Below are 17,825 nucleotides of genomic sequence, written 5' to 3'. Positions count from 1 at the left end.
ATGTGCTTAACACAAATGGGAGATTCTGGGCAAAAGGAAACACACAAACTACCCATGTTGTTCTGAGATTTACAGATCCGTATTTCACAGATGCACTATTGCTTTATTCATACTGTTAAGGGAGACAGAAGCGGCCTCTAACCATCAACACCCATCATTAAATCATTACAAAGACTCTCTTGTTAAAGAGACAGAATATATAGGTATATATAAATATATGCATATACATGCATATATGTTTATATTTATAAAATCCTGTATATAGGTGTGTGGAAATATGAAAAGCTTCTTGGGACTGCTTAGCTTTAGAGTGCATCCAGTGCTACCACTTGAAAGAAAGAAATGTTTTCTGTTTGCCACATGAAAAGCAACCTTAGTATAGGAGAAAGGACCAAACTGAAAAGAGAACAACACTGCAGATTTTTCCTGAGAAGTGGTGAAGCAGAAAGGAAAACAAAGTTAAGTGACAAACATTGGGTACTAAACTATATGTCAGGGGATGAGCTTCGGGAACCAGTGAAAACCACACCATAGGACTCCTGTGAAAGATGAGCATATTTCGGAAGCTGTCAGGGAGTGATGATTGATGCCTAGGTCCTAGAAGAGATCTCAGGTATGCTCCTGTACATGTGGTGTGTCACAGAAGAGCAGACCCGAGCAGGCAGTGTGGAGGAAAAAGAATGAACAAAAACAAAAAAAGGCGGAAAAAGTGGAAAGAAACACGCTGAGGAACCTGGCTATTATAGATACAAAACCTCACCTGAGCATCTTAATCCTGAAATCACCTATGTGACAAGCCCCGTCAGCCTCAGTGGGCCTGGGGGTCCGGCCGAGATAACAACCTTTTGAGGACACGTATCTCACAAAACCCTCCTCCTCCTCCATGACAGTGAAGAGCTTTGCATACTGTCTTGAGATGTGAGGGAAGGAAGGGGTTGCTGCGTTGCATTCAAAACTATGATCAGCTCTGCCAAATTTCCTGTTTCTAGCTGGTATGTTCAGAAAAAGAGCCAAGAATCTCGGTGGTAACTAGACATACATTAAAAAAAAAAAAAAAAAGAAATCTCGTTTCCATATGAGTTTTCTTTTGATATGTGTTATTAAAAGGAATCCATATTACTAAAAAATCCTTGCCTGCTTTTACCCAGTATTCTTTTGAAACATAACTGGAAACTAAAAAGACTTATTCAACTTACTGAAAAAAACCCACAACCCTCTTCAAACTTTCAAAATATTTGCAAAGCCCCCAAAGCTGTAGATCTCCTGTGCTTTCAGATGCTATAGGGAGGCTGGTTGGGATCGTCGGCGCCAGCCTGAAAGGGTAAACTTGGCTCGAGCGAGAGTGGCAACTGCTGGAGCTGTTGTGATGTCCAGTGTGACTCTAGGCTTATAGTCAGGGAGTATAGGGAAGTTCAAACATTCAGGGATAAAACAGCAAGCATCATGAAAGAAAAGGGAAAGGGAGAGAAGGGAAAAAAAAGTAATTTGGCAGTTATACTCTCTGAAACTTCTGATTTTAAAAGAGATTCTTAAGAAACTTTTCAAGTGGGTAGCCAGAAGTCTAATGACTCCTAAAAGAAATCATACAAAGGCACTGAAAAGAAAGGAATGAATTACCCGTAAAAGAATTCATAACATATCTTACCGGTGGAGCTTCAGATGGGAATGTAATTTATGAGTAGGAGATAAAATGGAGGAGCTTGGTAAGATTAAGGATCCTTTTTCAAGTTTTATAGAGAAACATCCTTAAGAACATTAGGCAATTTTAGTGAACCACTGGGCTGAATTGAATCGACATTTCTCTGAAAGGAAAACAAATACTGATAATGCATATCAGACAGTAATGGGGGGAAGAAAGTTAAATCTGTAATTTATTATAAAGGATAATTATTATATATTTTAATATTTTTTACCATTTTAGTGCCCCCTGCCCCAGGCCAGTGGGGAAATTGGAAAGTCCATGACATCTGATTTAATCTCCTCTATTAACTATTTTGGTTGTCTGATATTCGATATTGGGAAGAAGCAGGCTATGAGGTCAAGAGAGTGTTTCTCTGATGAAAATAAGTTGTTCTTCACTGACTTTGATCTACTTTGTAATAACTAAGGAGCTGGCCCCAAACTATCCAACCTCCATGTGTCTTACCTGAATCTCCCTTGATCTAATTTTGCAAGAGTGTTCGTATATTTATGCTAAAATGCTTGTATTTATCTGGAGTAAGTTCAGGATATTAGTCAGTATCATTGCCATAATATTGCTCATGGCATAAAATCAATAGAGAGTGCGGAAGGATGAGAAAGGGGTGGGAAAAAGGGGAAATGAACAAATCTGGATCATATAGGAGAAGAGTTTTCTCAATAAAAAATTACTATACTGAAGAATGGACAGGGCATGGCAAAAATAATAGGATGGCTGGGATTTATTCTGATAGGTGGGCAGAAATTTTGGGGCCACAAAATACTAGAAATACATGCAAGACCTAATGGTTTCCTTAATTCTGGGATACAAAACCATTGCCACTTCTCTCTACTAGCAGGTATTCAAGCTGGAAACAGGATCAGCCTGAATTTCTATAAGAATGTTTGAAAGCATGAGGACAGTTATTGCAAATGAATGAAAGGAAAGAGAAAGAGAGAGAGAGAGAGGGAGGGAGCGAGGAAGATGACAAATCCAGGAGACAGTAGAAAGGGAGGTGATATCCACTCCGTTTGTATACTTGTATACCTCCCGGTGTGTGTTTAGTAAATTTACAGGCTTCACTTCGTGGAAATATTATATGTAACTGAATAAATGTCTTTAATAGGATTCATTTAAACATATCTCTTTCAGAGTCCCATTCTGACTCATCTTCCATATCTTGGCAATCATGCTTTTGACTGAAGATAGATAATTCTGGGAACATACCCAAGGGAAATATTCTCTGCGAAATGCCAGTATTCTGAATTTAAAAATGCAGTCCCTGGTCATCCCGTTACGTAGATGTGTGTATAACTCCCGAGTGCTGGTGTATGAGGTATCATGCAGTGCGAAGGGCCCTGGTTATATTTAAAGAGCTGCTGCATTTTGCTGATGGGTGAGAGGATATGTAGGTGTGAGCTTGTGACTTCTTTATATGTATTTTTTATATGTATTGCTGGAAGTATAATAGTTAAGCCAGAGGAGCCAAAAAAGAACAGATGAGGACAAAGTGCTTAAGAGAGGAAATAAAGCGTTGCTTATTGCTGATTGTAAGATGTACAGAGAATTCTTCCATCATCTACTTATCTTACACCTAAAACCTTGAAAAAATACTCATAGCTATACATAGTTTTAAGCCTATGGATAAAGTTTAGCTTGGTCATGGGTCCAATGGGTAATTCTCCAGCTCCCTATTGATCGGGAAGCACAAATGTCACGATTCTGCTTAGTGCGTTGCTCTATGCTCTTTTTCCACCAAAATCGGCTGAGCACAGACAGCAGAATCAAGGTTGCTCCTCCCACCAGACCTAATGTTATTATCCTTATGCCTGAGTTCATCCTTCTATAGCCTGTAGTTCGTTTTTTCTCTAACACTCACCCAGACTGGTCAATATGGATCTGATAGATCAGAAGACTATTATTTTCAATGGAAATTATTTGGCTTTGGAGATCTGCCTGAAACCTATCTGATTGTAATTAATCTGAAGGCTCAGCTTTACTGATAGCAGATAGTAGACAGCAGTCCATTGACTGAAAGGCATAATTATGGGAACATTTCCATCACACCAATTAAACCACATACCTTACCGACAACACTGAGACCTTTTGTTGTTTTGGACATCACGGGCTTTGGCCCGTAGGAACACAATAGGGTCCCATTGTCTGTTCCTCGTCTCTGCATTGTGCCGAGACTACAAAAGAGCAAGCGGAGCAGGTGTGACACAGCCAGAAGTCACACCGAGTAGGAAGGTGCTGTGTATACTTCTTGGACCAACCACATTGAAAACGGAAAAGATTTTCACCTATTTCAATATCTCTGGAACAAAGCGAGTGAAAACACCTACAGCGTATAACAGATGCACAAATTTACCTTGGGTGATTAATGTATTTTGAACACAGAACTGTCATCTCAGGTCTTATATGTTTTTATCGGCTTTGGTGCTGTACACCTGTGGTTTGTTGATAAAGCATTTGCTCTGCAGTGAAGAAAACTGTCGGTTTTGGTGCTTCTGGCCTTTAATAACCATCTCACTTCCTACTCATGTGCACATGCGCACCCCCCCCCACACACACACATATGCTCAGCTCTAATTACAAAACTTAACAAACAGAATAATGGTGAGGAAAGGGGATAATAAAATGCTAGTCCTGCGTTTGTCATGTGTAGCATTACAGTACTAGGCTAACGAACAACTCATGGCCGGCGAATGCTAAGCAACCTTGTGGCTGCTAGAGGAAAACTGGAGGACGGTAGCCTTGACCCGTATCTTTACACTAGCATCTTATGCCTTTCGAAGTCACAACACTGAATGATGAGACGTCATCAAAGCAACATGAGCATAACCATGCTTTGTAATTTTAGGTAGGCACGGGAACACCTTTAATGACCTATCCTACAGCCAGTTAAGGTCACTGACTGCAGTGGGTTTAGGACCAAACCGTGAATTGCAATAACAGAAAAAATCAAGTGACAGTCTTTCTTTTCATCACTGAAGTGGTGATAATGCATTTAAACCCCAGAAACTGTCTCATCCAATTTTTACTGTAAATACAAACTTCCATTGGCTTTCACTTAGAAGGCTACAAATTTCTGCTATAACTAATACCACAGAATAACAATAGAAAAAAAGGAATATAGCATCTTTTTGTTAAGATCTTAAAATTGAAGAGCTGGGCATTTAAGCTCGGTATGCAGTTTGCATCAGCTTAGAAAACAACATTGCTCACTGACAAATGACTATGCAGTTCTTGTGAGTTTATCTCAGTGAAACAATAATTCTGCTATAGATCATAGTCATAAGGTCCAAAATATTGGCCACTGCATTTATGCAACACGAAGTTTCATGACCTATCAAGCCAAATCCCTGTCATCACCATATATACACATGCATGCTTGCAATCTCTGGAAACTGTTTCAAGAGAAAACTTCATATTTCAGTAGGAGCTTTACCTGTCTAAAGACTTACTTGCTCATATTATACTTGATGTTTATTAACAAAACATACATCTCTATATTTCATGTGTATTTATATGCATGCATATTATCATCACAGAAGGGGAGACATACAAGCTTAATTTGATCATTTTTTTGTTTGTAATCTGGATTTTTTCTCTTCTTCAGAAATCGTATTACATTCTTAAGTATAAATCACTAACTGAGGTTTTAGTCACCCCAGCTGTATAAGGTGTGCATGAAACTACACAGCAACAGAAAGAAGGCAGTTAAAAAAATAAGATTCCTCTCAAAACATTCAATAATGTAGCAGGGAAAATTCACTCACCTTTCTGTTGGAAAACTTAGTTCTTTTATGTGTGTGCGTATGTGAGTGTATGTTCATTCTCCAATTTTCATTAAACTACAGTTTTCTGCCCAGGTTGTTGAAGAGGCAAGAGATGGCAGTATTGACACATCTATGAAAGGCAGCAGTTCATTGACCAAACTAGAATATTAGGATTCTTCTTCTTTACATTTTATTTTTATAGTTTCTTTTTGTGGGGTTTCTTTCTTCATTTTTTTCATTCTCCACCCTCCGCACATACTTTCTTAAAACAAAACAAAAAAAAAATAACACTGCTGTCTGCACCATCCCCCTTGAAAATTCTCCCCCTTCCTCCCCATGCAACCCAGGGAAATAAACAGATACGAAGATCTGGAAAGATTTTCTCTTATGTTGAAATAAAGAATCAAAAACAAACAAAAGCACAGGGAGAAGGGATGGGGGGGTGAGAGGAAGCAAGGATGATAAATTACTGATTAGTAAATGGAATTGTTTCAATCAGGAGCTTTAAAAAAATGAAGGGGGGGGGGGAGAATGAACTTGCTTCTTTCCTTGATTCTAGCCTTTTGCAAGAAGATCAAAGAGATTTATGACCTGTGTCTCTTCGAGTCTGATGCCAGAAAAGAACATGTTCTCATTAATAGTCATTTTCTTGTCAAAATAGGGCTTTTATGCAGACAATGTGCATAGCTTTTATAAAGCTGATTGTTGACAAAATTTTCAATAAGTTTCAGTGCAATGAATGGCACACAGAGAAAAAAACTAAAAGGGTGGCTGCTAACTTTTATATATTCTGCAGGAAAAATCAAACCTGTCTACAAACCAGGTCTCACCACTCCAAAAAACATTGAGGTTCTCTCCTTGTAAACTCACACAGATGTGACTCTCACAAGATTTTACTGAAATCTTGTGAGAACCACAGCTGTGTGAGTTTACAAGGAGAGAACCTCAATATTTTGGAGGATCTTTGGAGTAAGAGAAACAGTCCAAATTTGGCTTTTTCCCTGAACTTTATTAAAACTTCTTAAAACTGGAAATCTTGGGAGAATAAAGTTTTCTCTTGAGATTTCCTGTACATTCAGGTTTCGGATGAGTTAGTAATACAAACAGCTGGGGATGATCTCCCATGGTATATTACTGCATAATTAGTTACAATATGGGGATTTTATGCCTCCCACTGCAGACTCCAGAGACCGGATACTGGGCAGAACGGGCCATTTGTTTGTTCTGGTATACTGGTCCTTGTTACCAGAATAGTCATTCTCACTCCTTTTAGATAATGTCTTCTAATCCCAAATAATAATGTGAACTGCAGCTATAAAATCAATACACAGAGACATATTTTCGGTCGCAGAGGAACATAGAGGGGGGAGGTGACATGCCTTGGGTGTGAGGTTAGGGCGAGGAGATGGGTTTAGTCTTACCTTCAACGTGGTCCATGTTACAGCAGCAAACCCAGCGGAGAAGACTCCTGCTCCTGCCTTTCCCCCAGAAGCTTGTTCCCTGGTTGTGCTTATTGAACTGTTTTTTTCTGTTGTGTACTAATCTGGCTCTGTGATGAAATCCAGTTTAAAAAATGTATCAATCTTTCCTTTAGCATAAGTTTTTGTTGTTCGTGTTCTGTTTTCTAAACCAGAGCATTTCACTGAGGCTATTTAGAAAACCGTAATGAAGGAGCAGTAACTTCTTTTGAAAATGAGGAAACAGGCTGAAACAGGGAGAAGAGTAGAAACCTAATAAATCAGCTTTCCCACCTTCAGATTAGTACCATAGGACTGTACCCTTGAATTGAAAGAAACTACTGGACCTCTGGGTGTACCAAAGTCCCATTGAACTTCGGTAGCACTAGAAGCCTGGAAGAACTGCTAAGGACAAGGTCCAGAATGGATTCAGCACTGCAGTCTATAAGATCTACGGCATTAAAAATGTAGTCCACCTGGTGGAAAGGTAGTTTTAAGGTATTTGTGTATTGCACAGTTGCTGCTGGAATGGTAGAAACAAAGTCCTTATCTACAGCTAGAGAAGCAATAGCATCCTCTGAGTTTCTGAACATTTTGCTGGGCAGAAAAGCTGGTTTAATATATTCTCACTCTCTGCAGTGCACATGAAGGCGTTTGCTTCCCCTTGACCATAAAAATAAACATATGTGCATGCATGTATGTATATGAAATTTTTTTTATATATATATATGTATGTATGTATGTTTTTAAGATTTTGCAGTAGACCAGACTAGTGAAAAACAAGGAAAATAATGTTTGAAGGCTATATTGTTTAATTCTAATTCTCACTTATTTGAGTCACAGTTCTTTATATGGTTCTGTCTCATCTTGACCCTTCAAATGGAGGCAGGAACAAACAGGTAATCATGGAAAAAGACAGGAGAGCTGTCTATTAACTGGCACTGCCACTGAAGTCAAACTACACCCTTGGGCAACACCAGTGGCTCAGTACCCTTGTAGCAGTCAGCAATACCCACATACCTCTTTCTCCTACTGCACTTACCCCACTGTGTCATAATTTGCCATATTTTCAGTGCAAGGCAATGGAGATCCACTTATACCACCTCTCTGCTTCTTCTTGTCTAAGGCATTTCTCTCCCTGACATTTGTAGCCTCTGAGAGCGCTCCTGTCTGCCACCAGAGCAGCCCATAGGGACCACAGCCATCCCCGTTTGCCATACTGACTTAGAGTCCTGGTAATAGTGCCAGGGAAAAGATGCTTGCTTATATCACTAGCTGCTCTAAGTTAGGGTAGGAAAACACCGAAACTGGAAAGTGCTATGGCATGCGGTGGATAAACAGAGGAGCTTTCACCTGGGTAGCTGAGTTGGTTACAGTTAGTTTAGGTGTGCCTCTATCAACCTGCAGCATAGACTATGCTGTCAGGCTAAGGATGAGTTTGAATGGAGGCAGACTGGTGGGGACTATGACAGTCTCTAGCTCCAAAGCTTGTTTTCTTCAGCTGGAAGAATGTAAGCAGTAAGTTATAGCAGAACAGCCGGTAATGAACTGAGGAAAAATGGTATTATCATTCCCTTAAGGAACTTTCTAGGACAGGAAGACAGGGAAATACTTGACTGTACATTTGAATAAGGAGAATGTGACAAGTATTTAAGTTAAATGCCTTTTTTCAGTGTGCTGTTGAGCATATCTTCAGCAGACTCATTTCAGTATCACAGAAAACATTTGGCTGACAAGAACTTGAAGGGCAGTAAAAGGTTTGGCCTCCACCAGTTGCCTGATTTAGAAATCATTGCAAGTATAATAGGTTCGTCGTAATAATTCCTAGTGTTCAACATCTTTCTACACCATCAAAAACTCCTGACTTCATCACATTCTAATTTCATCACAGTCATCAACTGGCACAAGTGACATCAGTAAATAGCAGCCAGGAAGGATGTAGCATAACAAGCATAGACTGTTCTTGGGATGGAATTAATGGCTGAAGCAATCAACCAAGCCCTGTGCTGCTATGGAAAGAACAAGTGGAAAGTTTTGTGAATGCTGACAAACACTTAGTGCCAATGAACTTTTTTTTTTTTTCCAGTGCACTGCAGCAAAATTCTTTCTGCACAAAATTAATACACCAGGATCCCCCAGGAGATGACTTCTCTGTGAGAATGTGGCATCTCAGTTGAATGAGTGGTGATTGAGTATGAGGGTGCTAGGATTTAAGAAATGCCGTAGGTACTTTCAAACACAGAACCTGGGTATAGCTTAATGAAAATAAATTTGTACATCATTATCAGCATCACCAGGAAGATGCTCTTGTACCTGGCACCTGCTTTGTGTTATAGTATTAGAGATGTGAACATATTGTCACTAGAAGACGGTCCACCCAATTTATCTTCATAGAACAAGGTCATTATCCAAATAGAGTCAAAAAAATAATACTTGTAGCTTCTTTGCTTTTCGTAAATGCGTGCTGAGTTCCATTTTCAACTCATTCTGATTGTTGTGATATGATACTACACGGCTTCTTTTGATCAAATTCACTGATAGTACCCACAATCCTTTTCAAAAACAGGATATAGAGACATTACATTTTAATACCTGAAGAGCTAATTTTAGAAGGTAGAGAAGCAGATAATTAAATGCTGTTAAAAGTTCCTGGATTTCATACATAAAAGCTGTGACTAAAGTCTAATGACAGAGGGGACTTTTATTGAAGTATATGCTAATTATACAGATGTGCCTCCAAAACAAGGTGTGCAGCTTGCTATAGCTCCATGCTTACTTTACAACATCTCCAGCTGTAGGCATGCACATACAGCCAGGTGTGCTTTTCTTCAATAGAAATGGAGTTAGTAGAATTAATACCAAAGTTCTTCATTTCAGAGCTCACATAAGAGAAGCAGGTAGATGACTTGGATTGTTCATGATTTAGGGACAGAAGACACTGAAGAATTTGTGCATATGTTAATTTGTAAGGCGAAATAGTGAGATGCAGAATCCTCTAAGTTCTGGTATAGCAATGAGATCAGTCCCACAGTTCATGTATATATGATAACAGGAATGAATAGACAGGTGTTTTTACAATATTCAAAAGTCTACATGTAGCACTTTTTAAACATAAAGTGTTTTAAAGTAAAAATATAGGCCATCATCTCAGTATTACAGGTGGGCAAACCACGGCTCTTGGAGCTACGATGTGTGTGTGAGAAGTGATTCAGTATCACATAGGAGGTCCCTCTCTGAGTCACAGCTGGAACTCAGCTATCCTATCTGATTTCTATCAGATTTATATTCACTCACCAACATGCAGGGGGAGAATAGTAAGTCCTTTTCTTGTTTGTTTTTTTATTCTTTGTTTGTGTCACGGTTTCTGGGATTTATTCCATAATAGATCAATTTATTTTGCAATGTATTCTTTTATTTTTATTTTTATCTTAAACTGGTGACTTCTTTTTGCAAAGGTAGCATAAAACTGCACAGATATTGTTTTGTCCATCCATCTGTCTAAGCCTCAGGGCCTGATTGTCATTTTCAGTGAGACTACTTTATACTGCTCTAACCATGTCAATGAACCTTACAGTCATGGCCATAAATGTAATTTACACCTACTTGAGAGCTCCTCTGCTCTGCCAGAAAGATGTGTCTTAGGAAGGAAAAAAAAGCCCTAATACACTTTGAAATCTAAATGTTGATCTGTTTTGTAGGAGTTACTTGCATATTAAACTGCACATTCCAGAAGACGTAAGCAACCTGCTTTTATTGTGTGGTGTTCCTGACAGGAATATTCTAAAACATCTCCTACTCCTAATCCAAGAATTATAATGACCATTCATGCTTGTTTATAAGGCAGTGCCAAGAAGAGAAGAGCAGGAAAGAAAAAAATAAAAAGGCAACATCTGGAATGCCTGGGAAATACTCCATCTTCATTAATGACTATGATAATAAAGCAGACATACACCCAAACAGTTAAAAACTGCTCCATGACAAGATACAGTAGATAGCAAATTCTAGTCAATAGCTTGGCCTGAACTGGAGTTATAACTCTACATACCTGGTCTAAGTTTCCAGTATATTTAGCTCCATTGGGAAGCCTACCGTGGACCAGCCAAGGTATAGCTATGTCCACCAAGAAATAACACAACTTTCCATCGCTCTGGGAAGGCTGTTGGACCTAGATATCTTGCTGACGTAAAGGCTCATGGTGGCAGCAACCCCCATTTATCCACTAGGGTCATTCAGGCTCATTATCAGGGTCTACGTGGGTGAACTTCCCTCCACTTCATTCATATTTGCTGTCCAGCAAAACTATCAGAATTATGGCTGAAATAAAGACTGTAGCATTAACCCTGTGGACATGCCTGATATTTTCAAACTGGAAACTAAAAAAATTACTTTATAAACACAAAGTGTGTGTCTACACATACAAGGAAGAAATACTCCTAAGGAGAGGTATCGTAACTGCCATTCTTTAATAGCTGTGTCTGTCTCATCCAGTAATCTATCTCCGGCTATGGCCAGCAGAAACAGATGTAGGATATTCTCTCCCCAAAAGAAGTTACTTTCTAAGATGTACCAACAATCAAACTGTGAAGTTAAATATTTCTTTCAAGACTTTTTTTACTAAGATTTTCTCTCGTTGTCCATAGACTTCTCTTCAGCCTTCTTGATACTTGTGATTTCACTGGCTCAGCAACATCCTGTGATGAGGAGTTCCACAATCAGCTATGAAAAATGCATTCATATTGATCAGTTGAGAATGTGCTGGCTTTCAGATTCAGTAAATATCTACTTGTATTTCTAGCAATAAACACAAATCTATCAGTCCACTGCTTGTGTCCTCCACATAACTTACTGTCTGGTCTGTTACTGTTGCTGTTTCAGCTTAAATACCTCTTCACTGCTGGTAGTCATGGTGGAGACTTCCCCAACTCTGTTTGCTCCTCAAACTGGGTTGTCACTAGCTTGACTTGCTCGCTACAGAAGCCTTCCCAATGAGGACAGTGTTGCAATGTAAACAGCAGCCTGGAGTCTCAAAGCTGAGCCCAATTCAAGCTTTTTCATTATCAGTGTCATATATCGTGTGACCCTGGGCAAGGCACTTAATTTTTCTGTCTGAACCTGTAAAATGTTGTAATAATGTTTCCTTCCTCACATCTTTTCTTTGGCTTGTCTGTTTGGAGCCTCAGTCGTGTAATGGGCTCTGTGGTGGAAACGACCTACTGTAAGTTAATTGCAAGATCATGGCTATAGATTGTAAACTCGTGGAGGGAAGGACTTGTGATCTTTTTTATAGCATCTACCAGATTGGGGCCCTGATCTTAACTGAGGCCTCTAGACCTCAACCTAGGTTCGAGCTAGTAAAAATAATAATATTACGCCTAGTATTCACATCATGGCAGCAGATATATTGTCTAGCTTCTCATTGCCTCCATTTGAGTCTTTCCCAGATCACAGCACAGTTTCCAATTAATTAAAAAAAATTTTTTTTGATTGTATGTATCTTCTTAAGTCCTAGAAGCCTAAATTCTTAGCAGAGATGGGCCCAATCTGGAATTATTACTATCATTTAGTTAGTTATTCGTTTATTCTGTTTAGAACAGAACACCCAGCAAGTAATGAATTAAGATCAGAGCTGGCTTTGAACCTCATGCTTTTCTAACTACTCTCTCTCTCTTTCTTTTTTTCCTGATTTCTTTCTGCTATTTCCCTCCAAAGCCTGAATGCCAATAAATCACTTCCCTTCAGCAGGACTAGCCAACAATTTGCAGCAAATTTCCTATCCAACAATTTGCAGCAAATACGGATGTGAAAAAGTGAAGGAAAAACTTTATTCTTGCTGCAGCAGTCTGTCTCTTTCTGATATAAAAGAGAAAGAGAGCCAATAATGAAAGAAGTTAAAAAAAAAAAACCAAAAAACTTAAATCATAAGCTCTTCACGCATGTAAACCCAGTACTTAGTGTACAGCCTCATCACCTTGACATTTATTCAGCTTGCTGGAGACTCGTGTGCCCTCAGTCAAAGCTAATTAACACTTAATTGACTTCATGAGAATTTTGTTCAGCAGTTCTGATTTGCCACTCATCGTGAAACATGTAGCTGTAACTTTTGAGAGCTCAGCAATTGTGGGAGGTTTGGCAGGTGTCAGGGGAGTAGGAGAGCGAAGGGGAAAAGGGGAGTGTAGGAGTTTCTGTCTCTCTCTTTTTTTCTTTCTCTGTCTCTCATTGAAACTGATACAAGGGCACAAGTGTAACAAAATAAGGCATTCAATAAATTGTCATTGCGGAAACATTTTATTTAGCTAAAAGCACAATTTACAGTAGTTGAAGTTTGATTGATCTGTTGATAAACTAATATTTTGCAGCTGACAATTTTTCCACGTTAATTTCCTTAACTTTGGCAGTCCTGGCTGGCAGGACCCTATAAATAGTATCAGTGTCATCATCCTTTTTAAGTTATTAATGAGCCATCATGTTTATAGAGGTTGGGATTTGGGGACAGGCTGTGCTTGACTGCAGTTTCTGACATTGATGCGTTAGCAGTTGGAACTGGGTCTAGATTAGAACGAGGAGGGGAAAAAATGAAAAAGAAAAAACAAAAAGAGGCTTAGTGCTAGCCAAAAGCATTTGGAGTGGACAAGAACTGTTAATAATTAAAAGATAATTAAAAGTATCTAGAAAGTTACAAGATACCGTCCACAATCTGCTCTGATGCTGCTGCTGCTTGAAACACACGTCTGACTAATTATCATTTCACCTGCGATGGAAGATCCTCTTTTTCTCAGTCCTCTTTCACACTGTGCTGTGCATTAGCCTATGTTCGGACTTCTGTGATTGCCAGGGACTGACAAGACACTCGAGAAGACATGACTAATTAACTAGACCAAGCTATCTACTGGCTGGACTCACAACAACTTCAGACAAAGCTGCCAAACATGCAAGTACATGTTTGGATAGGGAAGCCCTTCTCCAATTTGATGTTCTAATGAGCTGTTAAATATTTACCTAGTACTAAGTAGAAGGTGCTTTGTGCTAGCAAGAAGCATGATCTCACTATTTTGTATCCTTTGGAAAGTCAGTGCATCCTCCTTTTTCCTGTAGGCTCAGGTGGGCGCACCACAACCTTCCTCCTCCACTGAGTAAACTACTGACTTATTACATTTTCTTGGCCTCCAGACTCACTAAGAAATGTTGCAAGTGTCCTGAATGCTACTGTAGGGTGACACGTGCTGGGAGAGGAGCCTCTTGTCTTTTCCCAGGGCCATCAAGCATCCCGGGTGAAAAACACTCAGCTAGACAAACGCCAGTTCTGATTCTTCCACTGGCTGGATATACAAAGCATGGTCTGTCTGTAACATTTTACGTTCTTTGGAGATTTCCCTTTCATCTCCATTACACTTATGTAGAAACATACATAATTTTCAATTTGCAGGATCTTTTCCTTGAAAAGTATATCTATGCATATACATATATATATGTAGTCACACATACACACACAAAAACACATACATACATACACATATATATATAAACCCCACCTTATTAAAAATTGTCTAATTTTCTGTGAAAAAATAGCTCTAACAGTATTTTACACACACACAAAAAAAATCAGAACTATCTATTTTTACAATGAAGTATTGAATTTGGAGCAAAGGTCTGGAAGAGACCACCCACATCATGACATACAGATGCCTTAGAATCACAAATAACCATACATATATGGATAAGGTTTAACTTATCTATTTCTAGCTATTTAAGGGTGTATTTACATTATTTTTTTAGTCTGGAGCAGGAGTGCATTTCTCTGGTGAATTTCCTGGTTTTCCTCACTTTCTATGCTTTGGTTCACATTGTGGAGTACATAAACTGGATTTCCTTCAGAAGAAACCAAGGTGAAAAAATGTGCTCCTGGAGCACATCCAATGTACTTCAAGCACAAGTGGACACTGGGCTGCAGCAGAGCTGGTCCAAGAGGAAAAAAGCCCCAAATGTACACTATAGGCACCGGCTCCTCTGCAGCCTCTGCAGAGCTGCTCCTGTTGTTCACTGCTTGCTAAGGTAGATGTACCCTAACAGGTATCTGATTTAATGGTTGTTTAGGCTCCCTCTAGTCAAAGAACAGAGACAGATGTCTTCAGGGGTGATTCATCCCACTTACTCTGCATACTTACCTCAAAAGGAAATAAACTTTCTGTAAAGAAGCTGTGTGTCAGAGAAGACATGAGATTTGAGAACTCTTCATTGGTGAATTTAAGGCAGCTTCCTGCTAAGCGTGCAGGCTTTCCTGGATCAGCTTTCTGGAGTACCTAATTATCCCAGTGCCCTTTACAAAATCCAAAGTGAGATACTTAGCTTGACTTCCCTTTTGGGGACCAAGGTTGTAAAGTGTAGGCTTTGAAGCACATAATTTTGTAAGTACAAAAGTTCTTTATTGGATTTAGCTTCAAGTTCTCTGAGAAAGAGACAGTATTTATGCATATTTTTATAGCACCCAGCACAATGATATCTTCATTAGAGAAGCAGCTATAAGACTAGTGCAACTACCAATATGTCTAGTCAAGAGCTGCATAAACTTTTTGGGACTCGGATAAGGAAACCTATAACTTAAGAATAAGAATACCGAAGCGTGTCTTACTTATTTTCCATCATATCAAATGATTACTTTGAAAATCTGGCATGTCGTAGAAGGCTCAGTGCAAATCTCCATGAGCACTGAGAAAATGCCAGTCTAGAATTCAATATGGGTTGAACTCAAAGGTTCAAGGCTGTCAGAAGAAACACACACCAAAGAACATTTGCCAGCTCCTACACATGACTTTTATCTGTTTCATTTATTTATTTTGCACATAACCCAAGCACTAAAATATACATCCAGTACCTCAGGCAACTTACTTCACCTTACTGCAGTAAAAGATTCATAGGGAGTTCAATTATAGAATGATTGGCTAATTTCAATAGCTTGTTTTAGCTATTAAGCCCTCCACAAAGACTTTATGGATGTTCTAATAAATACCCTGCAAGACTTTCAGTGTAATGAAATTTGTATTAAAACACTATAAGGAGTGTCCCGCAATGTAAGGTCACTTCCATTTGTTCTCATTACAGCCCTGGAAGGACAAAAGAAGGAAAGGAGAATATCTAGTTCTTTTTTTTTTTTGTCTGCAGAAAAGATGTTAACTTTGAGCACGCAACTTGCAATGTTAACTTTCAAGCAACAGTAACATCAGTGGCTTACGGTGACCTAGAGGATTGCATGATAATATTGCTAAATACAGCTAGATTGGACAAATCCACCCTTCACTTTCTTTTCAGCTAGTGTACAATTGTAATTCCAGAACTTGAAATGGGGTTAGATTACTTGTGGTGAGGGGGATCCTCAATAGTTTGTATAAATCAAGGCTAAATGAGAATGGGCATAACCAGAATCAGCTGATCTGTGAATACCATTATCTGCCACCAGTGCAGAGGGGGACAGGAGGAAGTCCAAGATCATTTGCACCATTTGACAAGCACAGTCTATGAACATATCCTGACTCACAGGAAATGTCAGGAGAGTCATCCACAAATAATTAGCCCAGTGGCATAACCTTATAATGTGACCTATAAGGTGAAGATACCGCTCTGACACCAAAGACTTGACAAAGACTCGGTCATGCAAAAGTACATACTTTGAGTACATAGAGTCAAATATTTTAAATAATGTATCTTTGTATTCATGCAACCAACATATTAATTTATCATTTATTGCTGTGGCCTATCAAGAAAAGGACTCCAGTATGATGGGTCCTACACAGCTGTGTGGTCAGACTCAGTCCATGCTTGGGTTAATTTCTGCATGTATTTTATATAGATTGAGGCTGTGACTTTACTTTCTCTGAGCTGTAGTATTGCTGAAGTATTAAGAGTTTGTCTACACAGAGGTGAGACATTTTCAAAATTACTCTGAATTAATTTTTAAAGTGGATTATTTAAATCTCATTAAACTGTCATGTGGATGCTTTGACTGAGAATTAAAGTGGTCTTCTTTTGACTTTGCTTAGTTAACTTCCAAAATAACACTGAATTAAGGCCATTTGAATTCTGGATAGGTGTCCAAACAGAAACGTCAGGTCACTCCATGTTAAATTCACAGCACTGGTGAATGCAGAATAAATTACTAAATGGATCTTTGTAGATAAAACCAAGTGTGGAACAATCTGAAGTTTACTACTTTTAGACAAATTTTAATTAAAAGTTAGGATTATATGTTAAATGCTGATATGAAAAGATTTAAGGTGATGGGTTTGACTACACAGCAGGGACAGCAGGACATGTGGTCAGTTATATTAGCTCAGGTGATAATGATAGATTACTAAAATTTTATGATGGATTGCATTGGCTCATGATCCAGAGACTTTCAGAGGCACAAAAAGTAGATGTATTAGAATTTTGTTAGTTTCATAAAAACTTGGAAGCATTGACAGATTTATGAAAATTTCCCTTCCTTCCTTCCCTATCTTCATTCCTTTCTTCTCTATCTTCCTTCCTTCTATCTTCCTTCCTTCCTTATCTTTCTTCCTTCTCTATCTTCCTTCCTTCTCTCCCTTCCTTCCTTTTTCACTTTCTTCTTCTTTCTTCTTTCCTCCTTCCTTCTTTCCTTTTCTTTCCTTTCTTTCCTTATCTCTCTTTCTTTCTCTCTTTTTCTCACTTGCTCACTTTCTTTTCTTCCTTCCCTCCTCCCTCCTTCCTTCCTTCTCTCTTTCTTTCTCTTTCTCTCTTTCTTCTCCTGTCTTTCTGTCTTTGTCATCTTTCTTTCTTTTCATCCATCTTCCCCTTTACCCCCAGAATGCAAAGGATCACTGAAAGCCACCACATGTCAGTGAACAGAAAAAACACTGAAGCGATGTACTAGCAGGCTAGTTTTGTCTTCAACGAGCT

This window comes from Apteryx mantelli, chromosome Z (genome assembly GCF_036417845.1).
Source record: "Apteryx mantelli isolate bAptMan1 chromosome Z, bAptMan1.hap1, whole genome shotgun sequence".
Lineage (NCBI taxonomy): Eukaryota > Metazoa > Chordata > Aves > Apterygiformes > Apterygidae > Apteryx > Apteryx mantelli.
This window is presented reverse-complemented; position numbering follows the sequence as displayed.